We start from the raw sequence: 12,506 nt of genomic DNA on the forward strand, positions 1-12,506 counted from the left end.
GGTATTTTACCAGGGGGAAGACTCAATAAACCAAGAATTCCATTTTATAATTTTCTTCTTTCCTTACTGATTTTCTCATATTAGCACAGGAATCTCACGTTGTGCTTGAATCACATTGGTCAATGGCAAGATGCTATTTCCTTATCAGATACCTGAATACTATCTCCACGATATCACTCTTCTTTCATTTTTAATTGCTGATAATTCACCGGAAGTACAGAATCATTACTGACTGCAATTGTTTCCTTCAATCATACTCTGAAAAGTGCTCACTGCAATACAGATTTCGACGTTTTGTTTTTCTTTGCCTTTGTTCTGTGTGTTCTGGGATCTCGCTTCACCCCTCTGATATGAAATGTATGTTGGTTTTATTTTATTCACCACTCAGCTTTATATGAAGTGTATCCCTCGTTGGATAGAAACAAAATCTATGAGAGTTCCTGTATAAGATAAATGCATACCATCTCTAGCTACAGCTACTTGGGGTTGTTTCTAATGTTCAAATATGTTCCACTCACTGAATTTCGGATTATGCTAAATCTGTTTGACTACCAGTTCCACACATGCAGGTACTCTAATATACTAGGCACATGAAGAGATCTGAAAAGTGTATCAATTACAATATGTGGACATTGTACCTGAATGTTATTTCTCCTATCTAAAATTATTTTTTATTGAGGCTTTTTGTTTTTATAGCACTTTTAGGTTCATGATTGTTTCTCTGTCATTTTCAACAATGTATAATGAATAAAAAAGGAATTAAAAGATGATCTATGACATGAGATATGATTAATTATTAAGTCTCATTCAATTCAAAATGTATTTTTATGTTTACTGGATACTTATTACATGCCAATGTTTTCCTTAGTCCTGAGTATGAAAGAACAAACAAACGAAAAAATAAAGTCACTGTTAAACTGGTGCTTGCTTCTAGAAAAGGAAGAGAGGTATTAAAAAACAAAAAAGTAAATTGCTAGACAATGTGTGCTTCTCCATGATTCTGAAGAAATTAATCTGAATCTGAATCTGAATGCTGGATAAAGTAACTTCTCTAGACAAGTTTAAAGTGCTGTATCATAATTCCAACATGCTCATTATTAAGAATATTTTTATGCTAAATGTCTTGTAGTTCTAAACTCTGTTTCATTGATGAAATCTTCAATGTGGCATATGTAATCAATATCAGTTGGAAAGACACACACTTTACTTTGATCTAGATGAGTGGTTTAGAAAGTCTGTTTAATAAATCATCTTACTAAAAAAAAAAATAAAAAATAAAAAAAATAAAAAAAATAAATCATCTTACTTATAAAAAATAATATTCAGCCCTGATACGCAGTGAGAAAAATTAAAACATTGCCTTAGATGTTTCATAAATATGAAGTGATTTGTCATAAAGCGTTATTCTTTATAATAATTTTTCCTAAACTTTTAAAATATCCACACAATTATTCATGTTGTACATTGAAGTCGAACTATATGAACTTTCTTTGTGCCCTCAGAATATCCATTCAACCCAGTGAAAAAAATAGGTAGAAAGAGATCATGCATCTCTTTACATGGTAAAAAAAATCACATGTATCCTATAATCTACATTCTATAATTGTAGCTTAACACAATGGTGAAAAATATCCAATGCTAAGTAATATCAGTGCTGACAGTTGTTTGTTTACTAAGAGCAAGAGCTCATCTTTAAGGAATAAGCTTTGTATGTTCTAACTCTTTAGAGATAATGATTTTTAAAAGATAGAGATAGGTGACTTAGAAGCAATGTGTGTCTTATCCTTTTAAAAAATATATTTATTTTTTCATGAGGGAATGTGTGTCTTATCCTACAGTGAGTGTTCTTCACTTTGTTATTTAAATTTATAGTTTTGCTACAGTTAAACTCAACTATACTCTTGCTTCCTGAAAGCAAGCCTATTACATCAAAGGTAAATATTATTTTTTGTAAATATCTTAAGGGCTTATAATATGTAAAATGTTTGGGTGATCTCTGTTCAGTTGCAGAGTTATAAACATATGCCTTGGCTTTCTGATTCTGGTGAATCCAGCATAAATTACAATAGGGCATTTTGCACACTGGTTGCAGCTAAAGAAAGAGATCTGTCATGAAAAGGTTGAACGCAGTGTACCGAGGTTGTCTGTATTCAAGCTGGAGGAGAGAACAAATCACTAATACTGAAGTCCACCCTTTTTCTCATCTTAACTCCTATATAAGAATGGTTGAAATTTGGTTTTCAATTTATTTCTTTTCTATTTACAAGAACATATTGCTTGGAGGTGAATGCAATCCTGTATTCACAGGTTTCCATTAAGGGTGAAATTGTGTGTCTGTCATTCCTAAGAAAACGTAAAGTAATATTTTCCCCACATGTTTATGCAAGCTTTGCTTATAAGAATGATTAAATCATAAAATATTTTCGTATTGAATGTGTTCATATTTGGCATTGATTGTTAGAGTATAAAGGAAGAGCTCTAATTGTCATTTAATATTCAAGAATAGCTTCTTGGTCATTTGGTATAAATTGATTCTTCAGTAACTTGCATTTCTTTTTGTTACACATTCTACTCTTTGGTTATTTCACACATGATGTGTAATTAGCTAAGCACTATTTCTGAATCAATTTGCAAGAGGATGGGATTTAAATCAAGCACTTGATTTTATTTCCTTTACTCCAGTTATCTATGTGTTAACACAGATTTTAAAGTGTTTGAAAAACTGAATTTCTGATATATTCATATATTAATAACATTAATATTGGGCTTGTAATTTGGATATTAAGAATAAAATCCTATTGGTAAAGAGTAATAAAAACACTCATTTTAATATTGTTCTCTAAAGATACCGTAGTTACCAATTGTGTTTTGGGAAATGAGGATCATGTGTTGTTTGCTTATGCAGTTATCCAAATGTTAACCACATATACTAGCTATTTTCAATTCTTTTCATCTGGGTTCATTTGCATGAAGCATGCTACATGGAGAAGAGCCAATTTTAGAAATTCAGCTGCTAGGGTTGGCTGAAAAACTGTAACATTGGAAGATAATCATAAAATGCTTAGTTTGAAAACTGGAAAATTTTAGATAATTCTGTTGGTTATATTCTTATTTAAGAATACAATGGAAAGTGTGTTTTATGCATTTTCTTTAATATCAAACATTGAGTTTATATGAACACACTATCAGTAAATAAAAGAAAAAAAAACTGTTTACATAGACAAATAATTGCTGTAAAATATTTTGTTGATTGTTATTGAAAACATAGCTATGGATTAAAATTTAGGTTTCAAGTATATGCGTATCTCTAGAGCGGTAACAGAGATAAATTGCAGCTTATTTATTACTGTACGTTTTATTCCTATTTTCTCCTGTATTTGTGATCAAAGTTTAATTATCTTTCCTGATTAAGTCAATGTACACCAAAATTTTTGTTCACAATGGCCTTTGAAACTTATTTATTTATTTATTTATTTTAAATGTTTTATTTATTTACTCATGAGAGATACAGAAGGAGGCAGAGATAAAGGCAGAGGGAGAAGCAGGCTCCCTCTGGTGAACCTGAAGGGTAACTCAATCCCAGGACCCCAGGATCATGACCTGAGCCAAAGGCAGATGCTCAACCAGTGAGCCACCCAGGTGCCCCTGAAATATATATTTTACTTGGACTTGGATATATTTTCTAAATTTCAAATAAAACAGTGACAATGTATTTACATGGTATTTATAGCTTTTTCTTCTCTTTTCTCACTCCACCTAACTTGAATCCCATTATATGGTAAAGAAAAACATCCTTACATATAATTATTAACACTGAGCATATTTTTACATTCAAAACATGGTTATTGGTTCATAGAATGATTGTTCTAGTATTTTAATGAAGCTACTTTCTTATTTTTAATTATTTACTGTGAAATAATTTGAGGCACAAAAAAATTGCAAAATCAAGTATTAGATTCCTCAAAATGTCCTCTTGGCAACAGAATTCCCTATAATTTTGTGTACAGAAAATGATTTTTTAAAGGGCCTTCATCCTTAAAGTATAGGTGGACTAATATAAACTTATTTGGTTAAATGAATGTCTTTGTTTCATTGAATTTCAAAAAAATGCATATTTACATGTCCTTTGTTCATATGTGAGTTTTGAAAAGTATGATGAGAAAACAATATTTTGTCCTTATAAGTTCACTTTGCCTGGGCCTTTAGGATTTTTTATCTTTAAAATGAAATAGCTTTGTTAATATATACCTTGTAGTTGATTGTCCTGTTTAATTTTCCCAAGTATCTGGTGGAACATTTTAATATATAAACTCAGGCCCCTGGCTTTCCAGAGAGTCTTCATAGATAATAATTTTAAATATTAATCCTGTTCTATTATTTTATTTTTGTTCTTCAGAAGAACCAATAACACAAATGTTCCTCCTTCTTGCCCATCTTCCACTTCCCCTACTTTCTCTTGAAATGTTTTCTTTCTCTATATCATTCTCACTCCTTTTGTTATTTCCCTTTATTCAATGTCCTATACAAATATTTTTATTCTATATTCTTTTAGGCACCTGCATTATAGTCTTTATTTATAATAAAATGGTGTATTCTCTTCCACTTCTTACTTGAGTTTCATCAATTATTTTTTTCTTTATTTTTGTCTACTTATAATTCTTGGTTTTTGAATTTATTTTTAAGGTATTTATTTATTTGTGAGAGACAGAGAGAGAGAGAGAGAGAGGCAGAAACACAGGCAGAGGGAGAAGCAGGCTCTCCACAGGGAGCCTGATGTGGGACTCGATCCCAGAACCCTGGAACCATGCCCTGAGTCTAAGGCATACCCTCAACCATTGAGCCACTGAGGTGTCTGGTTTTTTAATTTCTTATTTATGATGACTTTTTTACACTTGATTTTTTTGCTTGAGCAAATTTAAGTCGATTGGGAGTAGTGTCGTCAAGTTTCCTAATGTTTTCTGTTTGCATTTCTAGGGAACATTGTACTCAATTGATAAGTGATTCACTTCTTTGTTTTCTTACTTTTGCAAGAGGTGTGTTAATTTTCTTTGTTATTATTGTTTGTGTTTATGTTATTGGGCTGTTTGGAGGCTTCTTATTTCAGGCGTCCTCATATCTGAGTATGAAAAAGGTAGTTATTTAGTGTTTATTTTGTTTTTGTTTATTTTGTTTGCTTTGGTGGTAGAATGGGGTTATGTGCCCTCTAAAACTTTAGGTCTCCTATGATGTGCAGGATCTAAACTTTTCATTTTTGCTTCTTTCCTCTAAAATATTTAATGGCCAAAGAGCACTTTACTTTTCTATTTGACTTTTTTCTTCCATATGAGCTTTAGTAAGTGTCATTTCAAATCACATGGTTGTTTTAGTCCCTTCTTTGGAGACGTGTTTTGTCCATGCACTGAACCACCAGAAGCAGTTAGAATTCCAGACTGAAATACCTATTGGCAAAGCCTTCCTGGTGATAATTTGAGATCATTCTTAGGATTCCCTGTTCATTCTCTCTTTCATTCATTGTTTCTATGTCTGTCTTTGTTTGCCACTTGCCCTGCTATGGGGTGGGGTTGGTATAGGTCTGTGAGAAATTCCATGCTGTGACTTGTTATTTTATTCTATTTTTACTTACATTATTTTAAAGATTTATTTATTTAAGAGAGAGAGGGAGGCCAGCAGGAGAGGCATAGAGAGAGAGAGAGAATCCCAAGCAGGCTCTATGCTCAATGCCGAGCCCCGATGTGGGACTCCATCTCAGTGCCTGGAGATCATGACCTGAGTTGAAACCAAGAGTTAGTGTTCAAATGACTATGCCATCCAAGTGCCCCTACTTATATTATTTTAAAGTTTAGGCATTCTCTTCCTTCAAGTTATGCTGAAGACATGGTCTTATGTGCTTTTCTTTTTTCCTCAGCATTACTTTTTGGAAAATATGGGAGATTGAGTCCTGGGTGCTGCCATTGTCTTCAGCCCCTAGAAATCCTTTGTTCCTTTTATTTTATTATTTTGAAATCAAGACATATTACAGCATTATTCCTGTTTTGAGGGTAATTTATACATATTGTCCATAATTGATTTACATACATTTAACAAATTTTAATGCATAATTTTTAAAATGTTATATTGTTATACTTGTTATACTTTTTAAAATGTCTGTCAAATATTCTTGCTTTCAGATAGAAGGAAACAAATATTTCCAAGGACTATTATATATGAAGACCTCTATATAAGTTATTATTTAACTCCACACAGAAAAACCTGGCATGTACATACTACTGTCCTCGTCTTAGATATAAAGAGACTATAATTCAACAGCAAGACTGATTGAATACAATAAAAAGAAATAGATTTGTCCTGATGGGAGTGTACATTCATCAAAGTATTTATTAAATCTTGTCTCCAGGGCACTCTAAATTTTGGTTTGGACAACTTATATATCTATTAGCAAAGGAGCAATGTGCTAAGAACATGGTAAACCATGAACATTTTGGAACTCTGGCATAGGGTTTGTTTCAGCATCCTTGGGTTGGAATCCCCACTTAATTGACCTCATATGTGACTTCACTGAGTCTGATTTCTTTACTTGAAAAATTTGAACAAAATATTCAGTATCTCATAGCTTGTTTTTTTTCTCTACAATTGAATGTCTTAATATACATGAAGCATATGAAACAGCATAAATAATATATTAATATTAGCTTAATAAGTATTAGCTACATACATAAAACATTAAATGAACTATGATTTCAGAGGTCAAGGAACTGAAAATTTTTGAAGAATGAACTGACAATTCAAGTAGCTAGCAGTCAGATGGTTTAAGTTTTATTACAGAGTATAAATAAAGTCACATGGAAGTACGAAGAAAAATGTAAACAGCAGTCTATCACCTAATCTACATGAACATTTTGTTTAGGGGAATCTCTGTTCAACAATCACACACCCACGTTAAAAACACAAGATTATACGAAATAATTTGAACTATTAGTATTTAAGCTTCAATCTACATTCTCACAGATTTAAAAAAAAATAACAGGTGAATCTATACAGTTTAGTAAGTTATGGACGCAGACATACATGGCAGCTATTTCAAAAATGTAAGGGAAAAGTTAATACTTAACCCAATACATTGGCTACAGCTTTCTGTTACTCTATTTGGGGAGGTCACAAAGACCCAATAGAGTATAGATGACAATATGTTATGTTTGTTATGTTATATTCCATCATATCATAATGGATTGAGCGTACTGAGGTTCATGTTATTATTTTTTAACCTACCTTCTGTATTTTCTTGATTCTTCTTATATTTCAAAATATAGAGATCATTCTAAAGTATAGTACTTTTTAAAAGATTTTATTTATTTACTCATGAGAGACACAGAGATAGAGAGAGGCAGAGACACAGGCAGAGGGAGAAGAAGGCTCCATGAAGGGAGCCTGATGTGGGACTCGATCCCGGGTCTCCAGGATCATGCCCTGGACTGAAGGCAGGCGCCAAACCGCTGAGCCACCAGGGCTGCCCAGCATAGTACTTTTGAAATAAGGAAAGACCCGGCAATCCTTCTTTTCTAAGAATCATCTTTTTTTTGCATTCACATTTCATACCTTTTTGATAACCTTAAAACCAGAAGCATAGAAATTTCAATTGTGGAAAACACACTGTAGCTCTTGCTAAAGTCTTTGACAGCATAAGCTAACTTTCTCTGTTAATAATCATGTAAGTTCTTGCCTTTGAAAAATAACACTGACTAAATTAACATAATCTTAAAACATGAAATGGTTTTAATGAGTGCTACCGTAAAATGATCTCACAAAAAATTTATGAGCAACCAAAAATAAGATGGTGACATTTTGAGGGAAACATTTATGACTGTCTAAGTGACATAGACCAATTTTCCTAGTATGACTACAAGGCAGTGTCTAAATGGCAATGCTCACTCCTCTTGGAATATTTAACCTAAAAAATTTGCCTTGAAAATACTAAAGCCAGGCTACAGATCTGCTTTGGGACACGAAGTAAACTTAGGGACACAGAAAATGACAGAAAGTTCCTGCTTAGTCTGACAGGCGGCAGGCCTAACAGATACTTATTCTTGGCACATGGTCCTGAAATACAGTTGTCAGAAAATAGAATTATCTGCCAAATTTTATTATGCTGGGAAGCTTTTTTATACTTTCTCAACCCTCATCTGCTCTTAAAAGTTGGATAAAGAAAATCTGACAAAATTAACAGCTCTAATGTTAGAGCTCCCTTCCTCCCTTTCATTCTTTTTGGAAGTTGGTGGTCTTTCAGTATGATTATCAAACTATTTTTCTTTTCCCTTAAGCCTTTTTTTATTTTTAATATCAGCATTTTATAAAATTTACAACATACATGATTAATTCTTATTATGTAATTCAAAAATTAGATAAATTGTTAGTAGGGTATTTGAGAACAAATTCCAGTAAGAATCCACAGATGACACAACTATGAACACTGAGGAGAGTAACTAACTATCCCTCATCAAAACAAATCGATTAGTAAATTCATTATGAAGTGCTAAATTTAGGGTAAAAATACAGTTTGAACATAAATGTCTAAATTTATAACTATGCTTTTATTAAATGCCTACTCTATGCTAGAAATTCTAGTGTAGTTATATTTTCTACTTTTGAAAAATTTGAGTATTGTGGGAAAAATTGACTTGTAAACATATAAAATAAACAATAACATAATGTGCATGCAGAGTTGGATCCATGAAATTTATCAGTAATAGAGTTATAAATATTGGAAATAGACAGGGAGATATTAGGAGATATTAATGATGCAATGAGTTTTTCAATCTGAAGAGCAGAATAATGATTAACCATTAATGAAATTTGAAAACTTCTAGACAATTCTCAGAAAAATACTAATGTGTATATTCAGCTTTATATAATTCCTCATATATCTAGAAAAGAAGTTGAAAATATATATTTGAAGCTTCATATTGTTAATAGTTGTGAAGAATAAGTTATAAGTGAATTATAATAATTCAAGTGAGATGTGAATCCTATTGAAATGCTTTAAAATGCTACTGATGATAATTAGAACATTAAGAGTCTCCCCGACCAAGTGAGTTGTCCATACACCTGTAAGTTGCTGGTAGAAACAGTGATATCACTAAGAACCAAATAACCGGAAAAGTGAGCTGAAAAATAAACCTAGGAATTTGGAAGCCATCAAGTTATGCCTCAATAGGGAAATGGATAAATAAACTGTGATATGTCCACAGAATGGAATATTAAGCAGTGATAAAATGAAATGAGATATCAAGCCATGAAAAAACATGGAGGAATCTTGCATATTGCTGAGTAAAAGAAGCCAATCTGAAGAAGCTGCATTACTATAATTCAAATTATATGACATTCTGGAAAAGTCAAAACTATGGAGACTGTTAAAAGATCAATTATTGCCATGAGTTGGAAGGAATGGAGTAAGAGATAGGTATGAATTAGTAGGTGAACCACAGAGGATTCTTAGGGCAGTGAAACTATTCTGCGTACAGGTCATCGTGCATTTATTAAACCCATAAAATGTACAGTGCCAAGAGGGATTTCTAAAATAATCTACGAATTCCAGATAATAATAGTATGCCAATATTGACTCATCAACTGCAACAAATATACTACAATAATGCAAGAAGTTAATAATAGGAGAACACACACACACATGCACAGGGATGGGGGTATATGAGAACTCTACACTTTTCACTCAATATTTCAGTAAACCCAAAGTGATTCTAAAAACAGAATTTATTAATTTTAAAAATAAGCCAAAGGATAAAGGAGTTTTGAGAAAGATAGAGTAACCATATTTTTTTTCATTAATTCAACAAATATTCATGGAATGATGTCTATGTACCATGCACCATATTAATTACCAAAGAAAAAATGAAACCAAGATAAACACAATGCTTTCACAAAACTTAAAGTCAATTGTTGTCACTAAGTGTATTGTGAAATTAAAAAATGAGACACTGGAATTAGCACTACGTAGGTTATTTTTTTCCTGGCTATCTGCAGGTAAAACTCCTTGGAATCCTCTTCTTCAACACTAATATTTGTGACTACTTACTTAATATCTACAGAAGAGCAGATTTCTTTTACTCCATGTCATTGAATTTGATTGGAGATATTTACATTTAGGACATCTTGGTGGACTCAGTTAAGTCATGTGTACCAGCAGAAAACCACAGGTATCTGTAGGTTTTTCTGCAGCAACTTTCAAAACCAAATAGTAATGGAGCAACACCTACAATTTTCTTAGAGAAAAAATTGTAGCTTAAATATATGTGACTATAGCACATCTTCTTAAAATTAGAGCATTCTCAAATATGAAAGACTTCAAAAATAAAACATCTGTCAATTTTTACACCCAAACACTTTTAAGTTTTTCTCCTTAGAACCATGGCCATGTTCATCGTTTCTGAGGCTCCCATTTGAAGACTATGCCAGAATTGTAATGTTTAATAACTTATGAAATGCTTAGTATTTGTCAGTACTATTTTACATTCTTTACAAATATAACTAAATGATCTTGAAATAGTAGATGGCAGGTACAGTAATTGTCCACACTTTATATGAGGATCATATTTGAAGAAGCCATGGTAGGAGCCTTACCAAGATAACAAAATTATTAAGTGGTAGAACCAAGAATTGAACGCAGGAATTCTTGTTCTAAATTCTGTATTCTCTACTACTGCCCCCTGTCTCTCTTATGGATTCAGATAAATAAGTTTACATAGTTGGAAAATACAAATTCTTAAAGGAAAGCAATAGAATATCTATTTCTTTTCAAAAATTAAAGAATTTTTTTTTCAATTGTCTGCCTAGGGACAAAAATCCTCCATCTTTGTTATAATAACCAGATTTTCAATGATAAAATCTACTCTTATTTTGACCCAACACAGCCTTTTTACAATTTAATTGGTTAACCAACTTCCTCTCTAGGGATGGAGATCAGGAAACTTGTGCTATCCTTACAAAAACACATTACCAAGTGAAAAATATAATGTAAGGTTTTATAAACTTGCAAGGGGAAATGAAGAAACCACATTGGAACTGGAAAGAATTAAGGTGATTCAAGCTCAATATACTAGCTCAGTGTCCTTTGACACTTTTTCTCATGTGAATATATGAATCCTTTAAAAATATATTTATATATAAATTCATTCCTAGTAAGTGTGATAATTTGTGTTTTTTTTCCTGCTTTTTTTGGCCCCATGATAAAAATATGCTATGGAATTTCAGGGAATATATCTGAGCTACATTTAGACAGTTATTTATAGTTAAAGCATCATCCATGCAATAAATTATCTTCAGGAGTGGCAAAACTGTTGGAGACCACCCTGCTATGTTGAGGAGGATTTCCAAATGCCCTTTTTCAATATAAATCATGACTATTGGAGATGTGGCTTTTGAAAAAACAAAACGACAAAAAGTTGAAATTAAGGAATAGGGAAAGATGGTTACCAAAGTTTGTGGGAAGAAGTAGCTGGGCTCTTCTGGGGTGGATAACTTCATAAAATACCTAAGGACAAAAACCATAGGGGACTATGTATGAGAAAAACATTGTCCTGGATTAAGAATGGAGAGAGTAATTACTGGGGAATGAAAATTTGCTGGAGGTGTGGTGGGTGGGAGGATGCGGGTAACTGGGTGACGGGCATTAAGGAGGGCATGAGGGGCTCCTGGGTGGCTCAGTCAGTTAAGCATCTGCCTTTGGCTTGGGTCAGGATCCCAGGATCCTGGGATTGAGCCCCACATCGGGTTCCCTTCTCACTGGGGAATCTGCTTCTTCCTCTGTCTCTCCCTGCTGCTTCCTCTGCTTGTGTTCTCTCTCTCTCTCTCCCTCTCTCTCTCTCTCTCTCTCTCAATCTCTCTCTGTCAAATAAATAAATAAAATTGTTTTTAAAAGATTAGAGGGCACATGATGTAATGAGCTCTGCATGTTATATGCAATGGATGAATCACTGAACTCTATATCTGAAACTAATGATACACTATATGTTAACTAATTGACTTTAAATAAAATAAGTTAAGAAAATAAAAACTCCCTGGGAATCTTGTATCCTTTTATCTTTTTAATAAGCATACAGTGTAAAAGTACACAATAGAAAGCACATCTTTCTTTGATAGTATTGCACTTCTTTTCTTTTCCAAAGATGCGGTGGGAGGATTTTTCTACAAAGGTAAAGATCATGAATGCAAAGAAACAGGAGGTTAAAAGTGCCCACAGTCAGGCATAATGAAGTAAGTTATACAGAAACACAAAAACCAACACTTATTTGAATAGTCGAATTAAAATAGTTTGAAAAGTGCAAGGTCAACATTGTGGGTGGTAATAAGGCTTAATGTGCTGCTCTACATGTGTAGCTTCTTCCCTCACTTTCGTGAATTTCAATGAAAACAACCTTTTCCTTTTGCCTTCAATGACCTCCCGTGACCCATGTTCCGTGAATCAAATTCTTACTTACACTTCACAGTTTAGCTCAAGG

The sequence above is a fragment of the Vulpes lagopus genome, chromosome 3, assembly GCF_018345385.1.
Source record: "Vulpes lagopus strain Blue_001 chromosome 3, ASM1834538v1, whole genome shotgun sequence".
Classification (NCBI taxonomy): Eukaryota; Metazoa; Chordata; class Mammalia; order Carnivora; family Canidae; genus Vulpes; species Vulpes lagopus.